Raw genomic sequence first — 19,983 nt, 5'->3', positions numbered from 1 at the left:
AAACTTATTCCCAAACCCCCAGAGAAGCGCGGTGGGATGAGAAGGCATTGTGAACCAGTATCCTCAAATTCTCTGGCTTGCCATCACTAGGCTTACCTGAGGAACTCGCTATCCAGCTGATTAAAATATCCACAGACTAGGAGGGCAGATCCTGTGCAAATCCAGCGACCGGCCTAGCCGATCCAGTCCTGTGTCTAATGTGCTGTTCTTCCTAGACCAGATCCAATCCATGACCAGAACTGACGGTCCAATCTAACCATTTATTTTGTAAGTATTAATAGGTAGAACAGTGACACATAGTATACTTGCATTGTCTTACTCCAACCTCAAACCCATCCCCTCTTTCATTCAGAGCCAGTATTGTTAGAACTATATTTGCACTGACTCTTTTCTCATCTGAAGAAGTAGAGTACCCACTCAGGGAAACAGGAATACACTTCTTTTGGTTTTACCTACAACAACATCAAACTGTGATATCAAGGATAATGGCGAAATCTGACAACCTGGAAGGAAAAGACTCTCACTAATATTCACATCCAGGTGTATTGGAACACTGCAAAAGATCGAGAATCATTTTCTAACCACACAAAGGTGTTTAGGAACTTGCAAGACTGCTCCTCACCCCAGGTAATCTGGTCTCTGGCGTACTGAAATACCTATCATGCTATGAAGCTATGCAAAGGACCAAATGTAATAAACATAAAAGAATTAGTGGAATGGGTAAAACATTTACATTAAATTAATTATCTATAAGACACTTTGTGCGGGACCCGGTATCAAACCCATGTTGCTCGGCGTTGTCTTGCTCAAAGGATGTTCCCAAGATGAGCGCATTGCTCCTGAGCAATCCTCCTAACCAGCAATGGGTAAATAGATATTGAGTATTTGATTTGCAGTGGACGCTATGTGTTGCCAGAGTATGAGCAATTAGGTGAAAAGAGAAAATGGTGAAACCTGGCCTTAACCTGTATTTAATCATGCCATCCTGCTAGACCGGCTGAGGAGAATCATTGACAATGTGCTAGACTTGGAGGCTTTACTTCAGATCCCAGCAATATGGGATGTGGCATCCCACAGGGGTCGTCTCTATCGCCAATTCTTTTTAATTTGTATCTTCAGCTTTTGATGGAGATTCTGAGACATCACGGAATGAGCTTCCAATGCTATGCAGATGACACTCAGATCTTCATCACAATTGGTAATGTCAAGAAAACCTTTGCTAGGATCAGTGAATGTCTCCAGGAGATCAATGAGTGGATGGCCTCCAATCAGCTTCAATTGAATGCTGCAAAAACAGAGGGTTTTTTTTACATTTTTTATTTGCTTTAATTTAAACAATGTTCAGCAAAAGCACAATCAATATTCTGCATTACAACACAATTATCAATATAAAAAATCCATTCCTAATTATCAAAAAAGGAGGAAAAAGCAAGCAAAAAGAACGCACCTCTTCTCTTCATCACATAGAGGGCAAAGTCTCCAGAAATTGAACCAGAGTGATCACGTAACACAGCTTGTACTCTGCCATCAACAGTGAGTACCCAAGTATGATTCTCTTCACACTGGAATTCCGATATTAAATGTCTAAATTGTTTGGTACGACTCTCCACTAGAACTGGACAGGAAGTTACCAGGTGCTTCATTGATTCTACAACCAAGTTGTCTTTACAGAACCAGCATTTACTGGTGACAGATAGCCCACGGATTGCTTGAATCTCATTCATTGGAAAAGGGGAGAAAGAGAATACGGAGGAATTGCTCCCTCAGTTTTTGATCTGGTGATTGATTTAAATATCCGCACGTTACATCAAGCTTCCTTTGTTGCGGTGGAATATGAGCAGTCAGTTTGTATTTCCCTGCTGAATCGAGGGTTTTTATCCAGTCCAACTCTCGCAGTTTGAGTTTGATCATCATGGGATTGGTAAGAAGGACCTCAATTGAGTTTTATTTTGCCAATTCTGTAACATGAGGGTATCAGAAGCTACGATTTCCTTATGTAGCATTTCAAAGATTTCCGGACTATCAGATAAAAAACACTTCCTCAGAAAGGCAAGCCTCTCCCAGTCAACAATTGATTTTAATGAAGAAAGACCCAGCTCACGTCGTATTATTTGAATTGAGTTGCTGAAGGGAGACTCAGAACCTTTTTCCAAAAAAGTCCCTCTAGTTGTGTCCAAATGGTTGATGAAATATTAGGCATTGCTTCAGATCCATAAGTGATAGTCGGAACAGCCTTTGATTTGTAAAAGGAGAGCACTGGAAGAATGGAAAATCGCCCATACTTTTTGTTTCTGGCGCGTGCTTGACTGGACAATGCTTTGGTTTTGGCTCTTAAATGAGATACCATTGGTACGTTGGTTGTGGTGTCACTGAGCCAAACTCCAAATACTTAAAGGTGCATACTTGTTCAATGGCCCAACCCTCTAACAACCAGGAGTACTTGTGTCTTCCTTTATTAGAGTTTCCCAGACTCAGAATCTTTGTTTTGGATGTGATGATCTCCAAGCCATTAGTTCGAATGAAGCTTGCTAGACCATTGCGTGGCCATTGAAGTCCTATAGACATCTGATCTATAAGGACTATATTGTCGGCGTAGAGTATGCGTGGTAACCGGCTGTAAGTGGGAAGACTCTTAATTCAGGATCTGGTGTCTTGATGTCAGCCAGGAAAAAGTTAAATAGTGCAGCAGCCATTGGGCACCCATGTTTGACAGTCAGAATTTCTTTAGAGAGAAGGCCAGATTTATTCAGTCGCACTCTTAAAGTTGTGGTGCTGTGCAGGGCTTTTATGGGGTCCAGGAGAGACTCAAGACAATTCTTTGCCTCCAATTTGCTCCACAGCTTCTGACGGTCGATCTGGTCAAATGCTTGCACCAGATCGACAAAAGCCATGAAGATGTTTGGTTTCCCTTGGTTCACAGGACCCTTCAACATGTTGAGGATGAAGATGTTTGCAGTAGTCCCAATTCCTTTGACATACCCTGTTTGTAATGGATCATTAACTCCTGGACCTTTAAACCAGCTTTTAAAATGGTCTAGTATGATTGTGCTGTACATCTTTCCGATCACATCGAGGAGGGCGATAGGATGATAGTTTTTGGGTTATTACGAACTCCATTTTTAAAAATGGGGATCACGATCCCCCTTGTCCAAGAACTCTGAATTCTGCTGGAGTTTAAAATCTGGAGCAGCAACTTGTGGATTAAAGGTGCCCATATGTCTTGATGTTCCTTAAGCATAAGATTTGTTAATCCATCAGGTCCAGGAGCTTGTGAATTATTTAACTTTCCAATTCGACCCTAAATATCATCAATAGACAGGGAGGAAACACAAGGGACTATTTCTGCAGAAGTGTGATCAGTCATAATAGTGTTAGAAGCAGAAGCATATGGATTTTTGAAATGTTCAATCCAATAATGGGATTCGTCTGGTCGTCATTCACCTGAGGTCACACAGATTTTATTAGCGACCAAAAATCTTTTGTTCTTTTCCCAATCAAGATCCTAAGCATAGTTTCCGGATCTTGTTGATATAACGACCGTCTAAATGAACCGAGCCAATTCTTATAACTCCTTTTTCCCAGTCAAAGAGATTCTTGGGCAATTGCTTCTCCTGATCTCTTAACTGCTCTGGTGAGCCTTCTCACCTCTTTTCCGCGTTTGACAAGCTCCAAGCTGTAAACATGAGTGTGAACAAGGGACGGTTGCCGACTTTTATTAGAGCTAGAGATATGGGGTTCCAAAAGCAGTGTGTACTCCACCAGGGAGCCGTCAGACCTGAAAGAAGCTGCGAGATTGACCATGCTGGTGTTAGTCAGTTTTAGGCGTGAGCCACTACTCGTAACTGATACTGCAGACGTCATCTTTTGCCAGAGATTCGGGGCACAGCCTGACTATTCCATGTGTAACATGTGGTGGTCACCGTTCTTTGTTCGTATTATGTTAAATACGGCAACTTGGGGCAAAAAGTGCCTGAAACAAAGATGTAATTGATCACAGATGAACGGGCCATACTTTCCCAGGTGACGTGAGGCAGTGAATCATCTTTGGTATTCCCATTGAGCATGTGCATGTCTTTTGTAGCCATTAGAGTGGTCCACATACTCGCTCTAGAGTTGTAAGAGACTTGGTGTGATTTGAGTTGTTCACTGCCATTATCAGAAAGGCATGAGATATGTAAGTCGCTGCACAGTATTACATTCCGTGTTTGTTGGACAATGTAGGCATTGTCTATTAGATCAGATATTTGGTGAATGAATCCTTCGTTAGATGTAACAGCCAGATTCCAATATATGTTAATTACAACCGATTTATCTGTTAATCACCCAAGTTTCTCTTGCTAGATTTTGTCAGATGACTAAAAACTCGGGTGTTCCATGAGGCCAATGACAAACGAGGAGGTTTATGGTCTCAGGGTTACTGAATGGATGCTTCCCATTCAATGTCACTGATGGGGATTGGTAGAGATCGCCGTGACCTGTCAGAGCTCTTGACAGCCACAACCAATCCTGATTTTTAGTTGAGACTTTCAATTCAGATGGTGAGTGATTGATGTCTCTTGTCGTGAAACCTTTTATGTTTCAAATTTTACTTTTAACTTGGATCCTATACCAATCGGAACACGCCCATTGTGGAGGGGATCGAGATAGTTTTGCCATGGTTCATTAGATGGGTCTCTTTGGCAACTCTTTCAGGCACGCAACCTTCATGTTTGCGGTTTGTACATCTTGATGTGGCATTGACAGAGGACTTACTTTCTCTCTCTGAGTCTTTAATATCGTCAAGTCAAATCCAAGCATCAGCATGCTTTCTGCAGCATCAAGTAGCATGTTCTTAATCATCAGTGATGTCAAGTTTATTCTGTTTGGACCTGAACATCTCCTTACTGCTATAAAAAAAACAGCCAATCCCTAACCTATTGGGAGTAGAACTTAAATTTGCTGTTAAAGTAAAAAATCTTGGCTGCATCTGGCAGGACAACTTGGGCTGTGAAAGCCAGGTTCGAGCCAAGATGAAAGCAATCTTTTATTCATTGAGGCTTCTTTATGAGGTTCTTCCTTATATCCCTGAAGAGGATCATGCTCTGGTGGTGGGAGCACTTACGAATGCCCACCTGCAGTACTGTAATAGTCTATTGATTGGCATTCCCAAAAAACAATTATACAGGCTTCAAAAGGCCGAGAATGCGACAGTTAGGCTGGTCTGTGGATTTAGCAAAATTTCTCATGTTTCTCCCTCGCGTCAATTACTTCATTGGCTGGCGGTCAAGGACCCCATTAAGTTTAAGGTGGCATGCCTAGTATTTAAGTGCCTGAACAATCTGGCATCAGACCATCTGAAGGACAAGATTAGTCATTACCAGCCCTCCAGATGTCTACGCTCACAGGACCAAGCCTTTCTGTCCATCCCTTTGTCTACATTTGTATCAAGGGGGGACAGAAAATGTGCAGTTTTTGGGCCAAGACTATGGAGACTCTTGACTCACTCTCGAAGTTTCGCAAGGCCCTAAAAATGTTTCTTTTTAAATAAAAAGGTCAATTTCTGTGCCTGTTAGGAACCCTCTCTGGTTCTGAGGATGGGACCTAATAAAGCTTTACAACTCTTTTAATTAGGTTTTCTCTGATGTCATCTGCGCCACTAAATGGTTTAGTCTGTTCCGAGCACGATATAAATTCCTCAAAATCAATCAAAATATTTAGATTGGCTACAAAGGGCCTACTTGGTTGTCCCATGGATTCATCCTTTGCACCCAATGAAGTGTAGAGGGGGATCAAAGACCATAAAGTCACCTTCAATGCAGTAAAGTTACTTGGGACATTTGTGCCTCCACCTTGGGTATTATGCTCCCAAGTAAAATCATTATAATGAATATGAGAGCGCATACTATAAGTGGCAACAAGAATTATGTACACCCACAAAAAATGAGTGGATCAAGGAAGCTATGAGTTTAAAATTGTTCAACTGCACGAAAGGATTAGCAAGAGCAGACCCTGTGTTCAACCACATGCAGGATTTCCTTCATAGCCCCAGGGTCATGGAGACATGGCCAGAAAATGTGCAGACTGATAGTCCTGTCCCCCACAGACTGAAGTGCGGGAAGGTAGGTATGTGGGCCGGCCCCCATAGGAATAGTATAGGACGATGTACTGTGGACGGGGCTATCCTACGCACCACTCAAGGGGTTTATTGACCTATATTAATTTCACCTGGTATAGCACGCCTCCAGGATCACCAGGCTTTTCACTTGCGCCCGCGGGGCCATCACCATAGCTGAAGCAGAGGAAGCTAGCATGACACCAGGCAGCATCTCTTTAGCAGCTGTGTTCGCGATCCTCTCATCCTCTCTCTTTAGGGGACTAGAAGAGGCATGGCAAACTGATGGGGGCTGCTTGCCATCTGGCTCCCGTTTACCTCCTCTTTCAGGAATTTACTCTTAAGGCTTCAGGCAGTCCTCGATCAGGAGGCTGTCTTGCATGCAAGGAACTGTCAGGGAGGATGTGACTTGCTTCTTTGCATGGGTTAGGTCCAGAATGATGACTGTGGGTGGCTGGCACTATATTGCCATAAGGAGACAGCTTGCTTGAGAGGACGGATGTCTTTGTTGTTGTAAAGATGCAGTGGATGTCTGTCTGGCTGCCTACTCATACAGCGATTTCTATCCGGCTGCAGGTTCTTGAGAAGCACATTGTCAGTGTTGTAAATGTTGATGCAGGTCAGGTAAAACCATGACAAAGGAATCGGTTGGAGAGGTTATAGGTTAATTGAAGATACTTCCAGGTAAGGCAAGTGCAGATCTCCTGGTACAAGTATTCAGTTAACATGGAAAGAGTTACAGGTAATTTGGGGGAAACATCCACTGGCACATCCACTCCTCTGCGGATCCAGGACTAACTGACTGGTGAAACATTCACCCAGGTCCCATTTACAAAATTCCATGTGACATCATTCGGATACTCAAGCGTTCACCATTACTCAGACATTTTCAAACCCACAGTGAGAGAAAATGGGGCAGTTACCTGTGACAATTGTGCCTCCACCTGAAGCACTGTGATCACTTATGCTATATGTATCAACAGGAACATATGAGTTTAAAACATTCCAACATATACTGTTTCAACTCATTACTCCTTAGATATAGGGATTCACGACACAGTAACAACTGTGTGAAATAAAAGAGGGCACCAAGCAGCTGCAGATGACCAAACATTCTAACAAACCCTGGAAGTGGAATGATGGGGTGAACAGAATGACAGTTTGATCCCCCTAGGCAGTGCAATGGGCAGGGCTGCTCAACTTCAGTCCTTGCTCTGTACAGCGGTGAGGCACTCGCCACCTGGTTCTGCAGGCTATGGTGCATCAGCACAGGTTGTTGCCCGTGTTATAATACATTTCTGGAGGTGCCGAGGTGCAGGAAAGCTGGTAGAGTTAATTTCTGCAAGGGTCCCCACACAGCTGACCAGGAGCACCTGGCAAGCTGCGCGTCCACCTCTTCAGCCACCTTCAAGAGGACCTTCTAGCCGCTGCTCCACAAACATACACAAGCATTCTACAGGCTAGCCCAAACTACCTCCCCCAGCATTACCATTTTATTCTCCTCCCTACCTAGGTTGATCATACCAATAACTACCACAAATGTATGTACGCATAATTTATAGCATATTTGCATATCAGTACCTTATAAATGGACTCTCAAGGTATAATAACTGAGTACATATATACATCGATGGTTTACACCTTTTGAACAATATGATTTTATAATGGTCACATGTCTATAGAATACATATACTTGTATTTATATTAATGTCCATCAGCAATTTATTTATCCTGGATCCGGTTTTGTGCCGTCTCCATTCCCTTCAGTCATTGTTGCATTTAAAATGGTTTTATAGTATTTGTGGTGGCCTACTATTATATTTGAATTCATAGTATGTGACTTCAGACCCCAGTTGATTGGTAAGTTATAGATGTTAGACAACCAACACAGGACATTCAGCTCTCTAGTGGCTGTTCACAAACTCAGACACAGAATATTACCTTTTGATGATCTCATGTAGATCTTCTGAGATCATCATAACTTAACTACTAGACCTATACATCGATCAGTAAACAGCCAGGAATAAACACCACACATTTCAACATGAGAGACAGAGGTCAACCAGTCTTTTTCCTAATTGCAGCACATTTCCTTCTTTAGCCCATCTCAGTCATTATCAACTTAGCATGTAAGTGGCTTCAGACTATTCAACAGCAGTTCTCACCTAATTCTCAAAATTCCCAAGTTGTAGAAATGAAAGGCATTGACTTAAGCATTGTCTTGTTTATCCCCAAGAATCTTGTGTAGTCCACCTGGAGCTATGTCACTAATTCCTCATTGTTCTCTTTTCCATAATGTTGTGAAAACCCACATTCTTGACACCCTACTATCTTCAATGTGTTATCCTATCTTGAATGAGATTGAACCCAACTTTGAAAGTTACCTGCTACCCAAGCAATATTCATGTTTTTATCATGGTGTAACCTGTTCTCTGCATTGTTGGTTAGAAAGGGCTCCACTTCCCCGGTTGTGAGATTGAACTGATATAAATTGTTAAATAAACACATAATTAATTTTGTACCTATCTTCGGCCAGAGGTTTCTGGAAGTCCATTTCTCTGTTTCTAAAGTAATTTCAGCATAACCATGATGATGACGGCAAACCCATCTGGTACTTTTTAAGAGGGGCCTCAGCCATCAGAAGGCGATGAGCATCCACAGCTACAATCTGTCCTGTGTTTGGATTATTCTTAGAAGAGAATAGTCAACCATTGTTGGTAATGTTCCATGAGGTTCCGGAATCTGTCTGTGATGAGTGCCTTCTTTGGCACTGAGTTCCTGGCCAGAACCTGATGCTTAATCTTGAATCAAATTTTAAATTAGCCATTGGACCTGACACCTCATGAGGCGACAAGATCTCCATTTTCCCAATTCTAAGAAAACAAAAGGGCAGGACAAACAGGTGCTTCAATCCCATATTGACCCTCTCACTCCCAAATGTATCTCAATTTAAATTATTTTTCTGACCTTCAGCTTTGTATTTGTATTTATTAATGTGTATTGTGCTTTTCACCAAAGCACATCAGCGCCTTGGTATAAAGCGCTCTATAAATAAACAAATCAATCAATCAATCAATCAAAATTTGCATGATCAATAATCAGAAGACAGGAGATATGATTTAAGAGAAGAAAGCGTGGTTAAGGACCAAATAGAGAGGTAGAGAATTCCAGCATTTGGGTGCTAATAATGAAAATGAATGAAAGTGGGAAGAGGCACATGGAAGCTTAGGAAAGGAACAGATACAAGATGAAGTGTTTCAGAATGTAAGAAACATGTAGGTATATAAATGGAGATAAGAGAGCTAGGTAGGGAGGGGCCAGGTCATGACGACAATTAAAGACCATACATACAAAATGTAAACAGGCAGTTATCAGGCTTACGACAAATTTACATTTTGATTGTGAGGGCCTAATGACTTGAGAATTGTCGCTGTCTACAAAGAAATAAAGGAATGGAAGCAGGATATAAAGAATTTGCCGTCATTGGTGCTTTCCTCGATAGTGTAGGCAGACCCCCAGACAACCAGATACAGGAAAAACAATCCTCTAAGGAAAAAGGCTTGGCGCACCGCTATGCAAGGAAAACTAATTTCTTTTGTATACAAAAAGGAAAAAGGTGACAGAGTGTGCCGTACAGCCCAACTGCCATGGAGCTCACTGGGTTAGTTCAAAGAATGCAGGTCATTATGAAGCAAATCAAAGTCACTCATGATGTACACAGTATACAGTGTTCATCCCCTGCCCTCATTGGCTACCACCTATATACATACTACCAGTCCCCTATAGTCCTTTGACCAATTGGACACATCATGGTCTACCCCTACCCTATAACACATGTTCTTCTACTTCGTTACCTTGGTTCCCGCTACCTGATTGGCGAGTTTTATTTTATTTTATTATTTCATTTATTGATTTATACTGTGCCGAAAGCCTGCAGGCATCGGGGCGCCACACACAAACACAGTTACTACAAGCATATAATCCACGGGAGAAAGCAAGCCCTATCTAATGACTCCTAACTGAACTGGGAATGTGCATCCTTCACTTGAAGAGGTGTGTTTTCAAACTTTTCCCAAAAGCTACATAATTGTATTCCAGTCTGTCGTAAGGGAAGGTTGTTCAAGTTTTGTGCTGCTATCACTGGAAATGCTCTTCCCAGATCATTGGCTAGGATATGAGCTGCAACTGAGATCTGCACCAGGGCCTCGGATCTTAGAGAGCTTCTGGGTACAAGTTGGGTAATTCTTTCCTTCAAGTACGCCGGGGCTTTCCCACGCAGGCATCTGTGGACCAGGGTCATGGATTTGAACTGGATCCTGTCCTCCACGGTCAGCCAGTGTAGGGCTGTTCTATCTGTGGTGATGTGTTCACTTTTTGTTTTCCTTTTCACTATTCTGACTGCATTATATACAATAACTTGGCATTTTGCTATGCAGCTCTTGCTTGCGAGTAACAGTAAGGCATTGCCATAGTCGAGACGGGACAAAATAGCAGCCCTGGCAATGGGGGTGCAATTCTCTTCACTCAGGTATGTTTGAATAGTCCTAAGAAGACATAGATGGTATAAGCAGTTCTTATGTAAGTACTGGACTTGTGCGTCTGCACCCATTGAAGCCTCCAGAAAAAGCCCTAGGGTTTTCACTTTCCCTGCAACCTGAATAGGGGAGTCTTTGATGTTAAATGATTTGTATTCTTGTCCCAACTTGGCTCAAGCCTGGTAGGATCCAAAGATCATCATCTCGGTTTTACTGCCGTTGAAGCACATCCAGTTCTTTTCCATCCATGTCTCAATTGTGTTAATTAGTCTTGCCACTTTAGTGCTGTCTCTGATGTAATTGCCACTCAGTTCCACCACCAACTGGGTGTCATCTGCACAGTTTGTATATTAGGCCCCGATGCTATTGAACACTATTTAGAGACACCTAAAGTAGAGGTTGAACAAGAATGGCGACATGCTTGCACCCTGTGGGACACCACATAGGATGGGAGGCTCTTCAGAGAATTTCTCACCCCGGTGGATTTTAGCTTTTCTATCTGCTAGAAACAAGGCCAGCCATTTGGTGGCCTCTTTGGAGTAGTTGGCCACCTTCTCCAGTGCCCATTGGAGTTGTTGGTGGTCTAATAAATCGAAGGCTACGCTAAGATCGAGGAGTACGAGTAAGCCCGTCTTGCCTTTGTCTAAAATGCTTAGCATATGAGTTTGCAAGTCCAACATCGCTGTTTCCATGCTGTGTGCTGCCCGGAAACCTGACTGTTGATTGTGTGTATAATATTAGACTCAACATGTGTTTGCAGTTGTGCAGTAGCCACCTTATCCACCACTTTGAGTAAAAAGTTGCAGTTGGTTATAGGTCGCATATTTCCCGGCTCCCTTTGATCCAGGCCTGGTTTTTTCACCAGTTGTGTGATTGTGACTGTTTTAATGGTTTTGGAAATTATACCATCTCTAAAAGAAGCATTTACTATCTTAGTAAGCACTGGTGCGAAAATATCCTTGTTATCCAGGATCAATTTCAGAGGAATTATATTTTCTGCGCATGAAGTGGGCTTCATAGCTGACAATACTTTTACCATCTCCTCTGTAGTAATGGGGTCGAATTTGAAATTTCCTTGCTGCTGGATCTGTGGTTGTTCCGGGCTGGTGGATATGGCTGAGTATTAGATGCAGTTTGTGCTGCTATTATTGCCTCCCTCGCTTTCTTGATTTTATTACCAAAAGCCACTTGTACCTTTCCACAGTCCTCCTGGGATGGGATAAAAGGTGGGGATAAGGCCTTTGGTTTTCAATAGATTTTAGTATTTCAAATTGCTTGCTGGTAGTATTTGCTGCTGACCTGATCTGGTTGTTAAAGTACTCTTTCTTTGCTTCACAGATGCCCTTCTTGTATAGTTTCTCTGTCCTTTTCCAGATCTCCTTATTGGCCAGTGAAGGTTGTTTTAACCATCTGCCCTCTAGTTTCCTCTTTTCTCTCTTGAGCTCTGTGAGCTTGAGATTGAACCATTTATGGTGGTTTCTGTTAACTCTAACAACATGGGTGCCATTTTCTAAACTAACTCTTGTGCATGATAGAGGTATTCTGGATAATGTCCTCACATGTGTCACTCTCTTTATAATCCCCCAAGACCTTGTTTATGCACTGTTCTAAATGTGCTGGCCCTATTGTTTTAATATTTCTGTTGTGTATTTTCTTTTGCTCGTCTTACTTTTTAGTTTGGAGTTTTTTATATACACTGCATAGGGCACTTTAAAATGATCCGGCCAGATACACAGGGAAATCTTTTCCTCTTGAATGTAAAGGTTGTGGGTAATCACCCAGTCTAGATGATTCCCTTTGGCCATAGTTGGTTCCATGTTGACTACTTTAAAGTCAAAGTTATTCAGGGCCTTCTCGAGATTGAGAGCCTCTTTGTCCTTGGGGTTGCCTCTCCATCTATTAAAGTCACCCAACAGCTAAGTAGCAGTATTGGTGCTATTAAGGTTGTTGAGTTGTTGTATGATTTCTTCAGTGAAATCCAACGTTAATAATGGGGGTCTATATACCACAATTATATTAATGCAACTGTTCTTTGTGGGGGTATGTTTAAGATATAGTTCCTCACACCCGAGACATATGGTTATGGCGGGGAACATGTGGATTGAGTCCCTGACTAGGACAGCCACCCTCCCAATCCCTGACCCTCTGTTTTTATGAAAGATGGTATATCCCTCTGAGACTGCGATTCCTTCAGAATAAAGACTGCAGGTCGATTCCTTCACTCACCATGCCTCCCTGTGGCAGAACTGAATTTGTTGGCATCACCTCTTGCTCCTCTGAGTACAAATCACAGGATGTTTCACTCGTTGCTCCCCGCTTATCAGCTGCCCCTCCCTGGAACTTCTTCTGGGCCTCATGAGGGCCACACTAATAAGACAAATTCTGATGTATTTAGGTGTTCTGTTTGTGGGCATCTGTTAGTTCAAATGGGTTGTCCATCATCCTGGGGGGTGCCAGTGCGCCCTAAATCTAGACTAGGCCTTCAGCAGCTCAATGCTTCTGCCCTGGCTCCCATGGGTTTGTCCTTTGGGACTGGTGCATCCCTACACAAGCTTTGCAATTCAAATTCCTTTCTAGTTCTTGCAGGCATGCAACATGATACAATTGTATTTTATCTATCAGGCCTGAGGGCCTCTACGTTCAGTGTTCAGTTTCCCTGCTGGGGCTTGGGATGGTAACGTGATTCAGAACTCATTGCCATGCTGTACTGCTATGTTCACCGACTAGGCCTCACTTTAAATCTGGTGGTGCTTCAGTATTTCTTGCAGCGGGAACCATGGCTGATGTGTACATTGTTATTCATTACATTTCAACTATTGTGCTCTAATATCACACAAGCCCTATATCTGGGCCTACCTACGTTTCCACAATTGCTACTAAACGCTGCATGTGTTAAACCTATTTAGCATGTTTCAACCCCCCCTTCAGCTGTGCACATTCATTTTCTTGTGCACTAGTACATTTTCCTCAGCATAAATTGTTTGGTAGGACATGGGAGCTGGACATGCACCCCAACATTTCCTCCTTTAATTAATCTTCCATTAAAGAAATAATGTGCTCAAAAATATTATTGTCCCGTTGGTTCGGGCATGTGTGTTTTTTTTTCTTCCAACCAATCGTTTTATTTGATTTATCAAGAAACAAAAAAAAAAGCATATCTCAAGAGCATCAGTTCAGTTATTGAGCAAATCGTACAGAGATGGAACATAACAAATCAAAAACATAGTCGGGTGGGGACAGGGGAGGATAGCGGGAACCGGGGTGATCCAATAGGCGAGTTTGCTACAGGTCGTAGGGGTCCTTGCTTGTACTGTTGATTACCGCAGTGTGGATTGGCTGATCGTTGTCTGCGGTGTGAGCACGTTGTGGGATGTGCATTGCACGCCCCTGCTTTGATTCTCTGTCACCGGAGCTCAGCAGGCGAGTTCAGTGTGGACCTGCGGCCGAGCTTTGGGACTAGCTAGTCATCTTTCGATAGCCAGCAGAGGGGCGGCGGTTTCCTCGCCATGCCGGGGAACTGCTCCGCGTAATCTAAGAAGGGGGCCCAGATGTCTAAGAACTTGTTTCTGTTTCCCAGGCAGATGGCGGTTATTTTTACCCCGACTGCGATGTCCCAGCATTTGGCCCACCACAGGCTCACTTCAGGGCCCTCTGGATGCTTCCATAGTCTTGCTATCGCTATTTTTGCTGCTGTGAGAAGTTGAGTGCATAGGTTTGCCAGATTGCCGGTTAGCGGGAGTTGGCCGCCACCTGTACTGCCCAGTAGGACTATTCCTGGGTCCCACGGGATCGTCAGGCCTGTGATCTGCTTGATGAGGTTCAAAATCTCCTTCCAGTATTTTGTTGAGCTCAGGCATGACCACAGCAGGTGGAATAGTGTGCCTGACTCTGCGCAGCCTCTCCGGCACATCGGGGAGATCTCTGGGTTGCTCTTGTTCAGGGTCTCCGGGGTTAAGTACCAACTGTAGCAAGTTTTGATTGCCCCTTACTTATTAGTCACGCATCTCAGGCTTTTTTGGCTCTGGTCCAGATATGTCCCCATTCTTCCGTCTCAATTGCTCTGCCGATGTCCCTTTCCTTTTTTTCCATATAGGCCTCCTTTTTGTTGGGGTCTCCTCTCTCCAGTAGTCCATACAGGGCTGCTATTTTCCCCCTTGGGCAAGCGTTGTGAGCATTTGTTCCAGCACTGTTAGATCTCTGCTGCCTTGTGATCTCATTGACTCGTGAGAGAGCCAGTGTCGGATCTGCGAGTAGCGAAATCTTTCTGTTTCTGGCACCCCACATTTTTCCTTACATTCTTCGAATGTTAGCGGGGCTCCCACTGCATAGAAGTCCCCCACATATTTCAGCCCTCCTGATTTCCAGCAGTTGAGGTTATTGGGTCCAATTCCAGGGGTGAACAGGGGCCTGTTGCGCTCCTGCAGTTCCATCACTTGGCTGCCCTCCTCCAATTTCCGACGGTATTCTTGGTTGCAGTTAACGGCCCCTCTTAACGTTTACCCGTGCTTAGCTTCCAGGCGAAGGCCGGTGAGAGCTGGGCCGCCAGGCAGTACCTGTCCACCTCTGGGGCCCTCAGCCCTCCCGCTCCCCTGCTTCGCAGCATCACCCTTCTGGCTATTCATGGCTTTCCCCCCCAGATGAATTTCATGTTGTTTGTTTGGAGCTTTTGCATGTCCTTTCTGGGGATGGAGATTGGGAGGGCCTGGCAGTGGTAGAGCAACCTTGGTATCAGATTAATTTTTACTGCTGTTATTCTCCCCAGCCATGAAACGTCTTGTTTCTGCCATCTTAACAGGTCTGCTCGCAGCTCCTTTAATAGTGGGGGAAGTTTAATGTGTACACCTTCTCTATTTTGCATGGAATCTGTACCCCTATGTAGGTAAAGTGTGAGCTGGCCCACTGGATGGGGTGGTTGGCGGTTAGTGTCTCTACCATGGGTCCTGACATGTTAATCCCAAGGGCTGTGGATTTTTCAAGATTGACCGAAAACCCTGAGGCCGCTCCAAAGCAGGTCAGTTTGTTCCACAGGGCCTCCAGGGAAGATTTGGGATCGGTGAGGGTCAGTAGGACATTGTCAGCGTACAGGGATATTTTGTAAGTCTCACCCCTCACTGCCAGGCCGTTTATTAAGGGGTTTTGGTGGACTCTACAGGCAAACATCTCCATGGACAAAGCGAAAATTAGCGGGGATAGAGGGCAGCCCTGTCGTGTGCCCCAGGCGATCTGGATTCTGGGCGATTTGTTTCAGTTTATCCTCAGTGCCGTGGTTGGGTGTTGATAGTTGGCCAGGGTCCATTTCCGGAACCTCGGGCCGATGCCTAGGTGTTTTAAGGTTTCTTCCATGTAACCCCAGTCCAGCATGTCGAATGCCTTGTTCGCGCCTAGTGGCGGGACTGCCAGCTGCTCCCCTATCCAACCTGCGGATTCAATGACATTTAGTGTGCGTCTGGTGTTGTCAAAGGTGCTACGGCCTGGGATGAACCCTGTCTGGTCTGGTGGATTAATTCTCAGAGGTATTTCCCCAATCTGCACGCCAGGATTTTGGAGAAGATTTTGGCATCATTGTTCAGCAGCGTGATCGGCCTATACGAGGAACAGAGCTCTGGATTTTTCCCCAGTTTCAGGATCAGCACTGTTAGGGATTCCTCCATTGAGGGGGTTACTGAGCCGGAGTCCAAGAAGGAGTTGTACAGCGATGCAAGGAGGGGAGCCAGGATGTAGGAGTACTTTTTATAGAACTGCGCTGTTAGTCCATCGGGGACCGGAGTTGTGTTCTTTAGGAAGCGGATTGTGTCAGACACTTCTTCCCTGGCGATGGGGAGTTCTAGAGCCTCCAGCAGTGGAAACGGAGGGTGCCTTCAGGCCTGTCGTAGGTATTGGGCTTGTGCCTCTTCGTTCGTGGCAGGGCCAGACATGATCCCCTTGTGGTACTTTGTGATAATTGCCAGTTTTTCCGCTTCTGTGCAGCAGGGCTTGCCAATCTGGCACTTGTTTTTAAGCATACTTTGATCGATCGTACAAACATTTCCTATGCACCTTACCATAGTTTTCCTCATTTTTACACATGTGAAATCAGCCAGCTGTAAATCTAGAAACTATCCTACCAAAGCATAGAAGGTATAGTATGTTGGCCGAAAACCAATCTCATCATATGACCTTCATCGCCAATAGGGAATCATCAGCATAACCATAGGGCGTCCATTTTGTACTGTAACATCCGCCATTTGCTTTCTCTTCCTTTCTGTTCAACGCTTTGCAAAATGTATTTTATTTCGAAAGCTCATGCACGGAGCAAGGCCACAGTTTACATGTTGAGAGACCGGCCCAGACAGAAATGCCAAACAGTATAGAAATACATTGTTTCCCTCCTCACAAGTCCTTGAAGGCGAGCAGAGAGGCATTTAATCAGCAGCCCAGGTGCCGGCCGGTCTCGCTGAAGCTGTAGAAACAGGCCGTTAAAGCATAAATTATACTTTGTTAGTGACCCCCCCCTTCGGGAATCTCCTTATATCAGGCTGACCCCTAGTTCACGAATAGACACCAGTAGATAACACGCTTTGGAATGTGTCTCTCCTAAGAAAACAGTATCCTCGCTGAACAAGTGCCTTGTGTTCTTCATAACAAAGAACTATGTCTGCATACTGCATACTGCAAAATTGCAACTGTTGCTAAAATGAGTAATATAGATTGGGTAAGAAACGTGTCATAATATGTCATATTTGTCATAATTGTCAATCACCGAACCCTAGCTCAAGAAGATACATTATGGGCGGTTTTGATGTGTCACAAAGAGATTGTATGATTGCCATTTCATATATATGATACTGTTATAGAATGTTCGCTCTCTTGCGTCCCACGAGGTCTGGGTGACACACGTTGCAAGACGTTAGACCCAGTCGGCCGACTGAGAATATTTGCTTTGCAATAAACCCTAGTACTTGGAAATCAAACCTTGTGTCTGTCGTTTCACTTAGTGTATGGTGATTTGCCTTGTTTCAATACGCGAGGGTCTTCAGCACCTGGAAAAAAATGGCGCCCGAATAGGGACCCTCCCCCTTTTGCTCCTTCGTGTACATTGGATTTGAAAAAGGCGAAAACGAATCGAGGACGAGGCTGTCGAACCGGGATCGAAAGGTGTTCGGGGCACCCCAGTAAAAGTGATGACACTCCTTTGCAGATCTATACACAGCCGATCCCTGATCGACGAGCAGCGGCCAGAGAGCATTGAGGCGAGGGTCCTGAAACGAGGCAGATTGAGCCAGATAAGCAGTCATGACGATTCGTGGTTGCGTCTGTATAGGGACGAATTGCATCTTGAGAGACAAACTGATTGATCAGGTGAGTCGTGCCCCGATTCTTAACAGCCCTGATATTGGGTGAGTGTTGCTCTTGCAAGATCAAACGCCCCGGGTAAGGTACGAATAAGATCATATGCCTGGGAAATTGTCTTCCTGTCTAGTGTTTTTTTTTCCACTGCGGTAGACAATCTTTGGAAACTGGCCAGGTTGCGCCACCCATATGGTCGCCATAAGAGACTAGAGGAAGGAAGCTAACCTCTGTTTAAAAAGTAGGGACAACCATGCACGGAGACGTAAATCAAACACAGAAAAAGCGCTAGAACTAAAAGAGCTCAGAATGACTGAGGATATCAGAAGAGGGGATAGGAGTATCCAATTAGGCATACAAAAAATATATCCACAACAAGAGTTACATACATCAGATGAACTAAACTAATAAATAAAATTCTGAACGATCAAAGGCAAGAACGTCCTCAAAGCAATATTGACACAATTGCACCAATACACATTGCTCCACCTCAGTTGCCACCCCCCATTCCTGTTGTTCCAACTGCACCATCTCCCCCTGTGCATGTGACACCATTTCCCCCACCACCGACAGAGCAGGAATTAGCAGCTGCAGAAGGAGGCAGTTGTATGGAGGCGGTGCCTGCACAGAGAGGAAGCACCAGAGTAACTCGTAGCATGGTTAGCAGGGAGAGGAGAGAAGTACTGCAAGAATGGGCAGAAACTGACATTGAAGGCAATGCCGAGGGATCCGCGCTGAGTGCAATCGATGACTATAAGAAGCTCGATGAACAACAGATATTGTTAGAATGCATGGGAGAGTATCTTATAGATAGATGGAAGAAATTGACCGGTATGTTAGCACCGCGAAGTTGTGGGATCTAAATGTTTTTTCGCGTATGAGGGAAAGTGTGGCAGAAATAAAAGAGCACGTAGACTGGCTATTTGAGTTAAAAAGTGAGCTTGATGAATTGCATGCAGAGGTGAAAAGAGGGAAACAACAGGTGGTACCATATGTCAAGCAGCGATTTTTTCCGCCGTCAAAACCTGTTAGTGAAGAAATGAAAATATGTACACGAGAGGTGATTAGATGGATTACGGATGCTAAGATTTCTCCAATGGAGGTGCATGATACATTTGATCAGTATATGATAGGTAGGTATTGCAGGTGATGGTTGAGTATTTACAAGATGAATGTTTTGAAAATAATTATTGTTGCCCCATCCCCCGATTTAATGACAATATACAAAAGAGCGTTTTTACTTGAAACTGGAAAGTCTACCCTCTCCCTCGATTTAGCTATAGTGCTTAACAAACAAACCAATAAGGAAACGCTGTGTTTGATATTGCCCATGAGAGAAGTACCACCCACATTTGTGCCAAAAGTAGAGATTGCTGCCACTGCAATGACTGACGCGCACATGATTGAAGCCCATTATACAGCACAATTCGTGCATGTCCCTTTTTCCAGACAAGAGGTGAATAATATAAAACAAACAATCCCTGATTTGAGGAAGAATCCAGCAGGATTTTATAAAGAGATTGAGTCCTATTTGAAATCGTCTATTTTCACAATTAGTGATATTGACCTATTATTTCCTGTAATTCTCCCAATAGATATATGGAAACAAATTAGAAATGTAGATGATGCTGATGTTTTTGGTGGGACATGGGAGCATTTGAGCAAAGAAGATACAGACAGGAAAGCTGGCGAGAAGCCATCGCCAGTTTTATTAGCATTACCAGCGCGAATAGTGAGGAAATTAAAAATACTAGTACCTGAAAGAAGAATTGTCTGGGACAAATTAACGGCATGTGTGCAAGGTAAAGATGAATTAGCTACTGACTATTTTAATAGATTTGAAGAAGTATTTGCAGATTTTAGTGGCCAAGATTTGAGCACTGAACCCGGGAAGAGACTATTTGTTGACAAATATGTGAGAGGGTTGCTATCGAAAATTCTAAATTTAATGATGACATCTGAAAGTGCGTGGCAAGCAAAATCGCAGAGTGAAGTATTACACATGGCACAATACTATGAGAATCGAGTAAA

At 43.8% G+C, this 19,983-nt stretch overlaps 1 protein-coding gene across 1 annotated transcript in view; it reads right to left on the bottom strand.

The window, feature by feature from the left end:
- LOC138497680 (carbonic anhydrase 13-like) overlaps positions 1-8,783 on the bottom strand; it is a 1,250,189-nt gene extending 1,241,406 nt beyond the window's left edge. Inside the window, exon 1 of the mRNA XM_069621291.1 lies at positions 8,614-8,783. The gene's annotated coding sequence lies outside the window, so the exon portion shown is untranslated. The remainder of the gene's footprint in view (positions 1-8,613) is intronic.
- Between the last annotated feature and the right edge of the window lie 11,200 nt (positions 8,784-19,983).

The sequence above is a fragment of the Ambystoma mexicanum genome, chromosome 5q (assembly GCF_040938575.1).
Source record: "Ambystoma mexicanum isolate Mex_15411 chromosome 5q, UKY_AmexF1_1, whole genome shotgun sequence".
In the NCBI taxonomy this organism is placed as follows: domain Eukaryota; kingdom Metazoa; phylum Chordata; class Amphibia; order Caudata; family Ambystomatidae; genus Ambystoma; species Ambystoma mexicanum.
The sequence above is the reverse complement of the archived record's forward strand: the minus strand, read 5'-3'. Positions and strand labels throughout refer to the sequence as shown.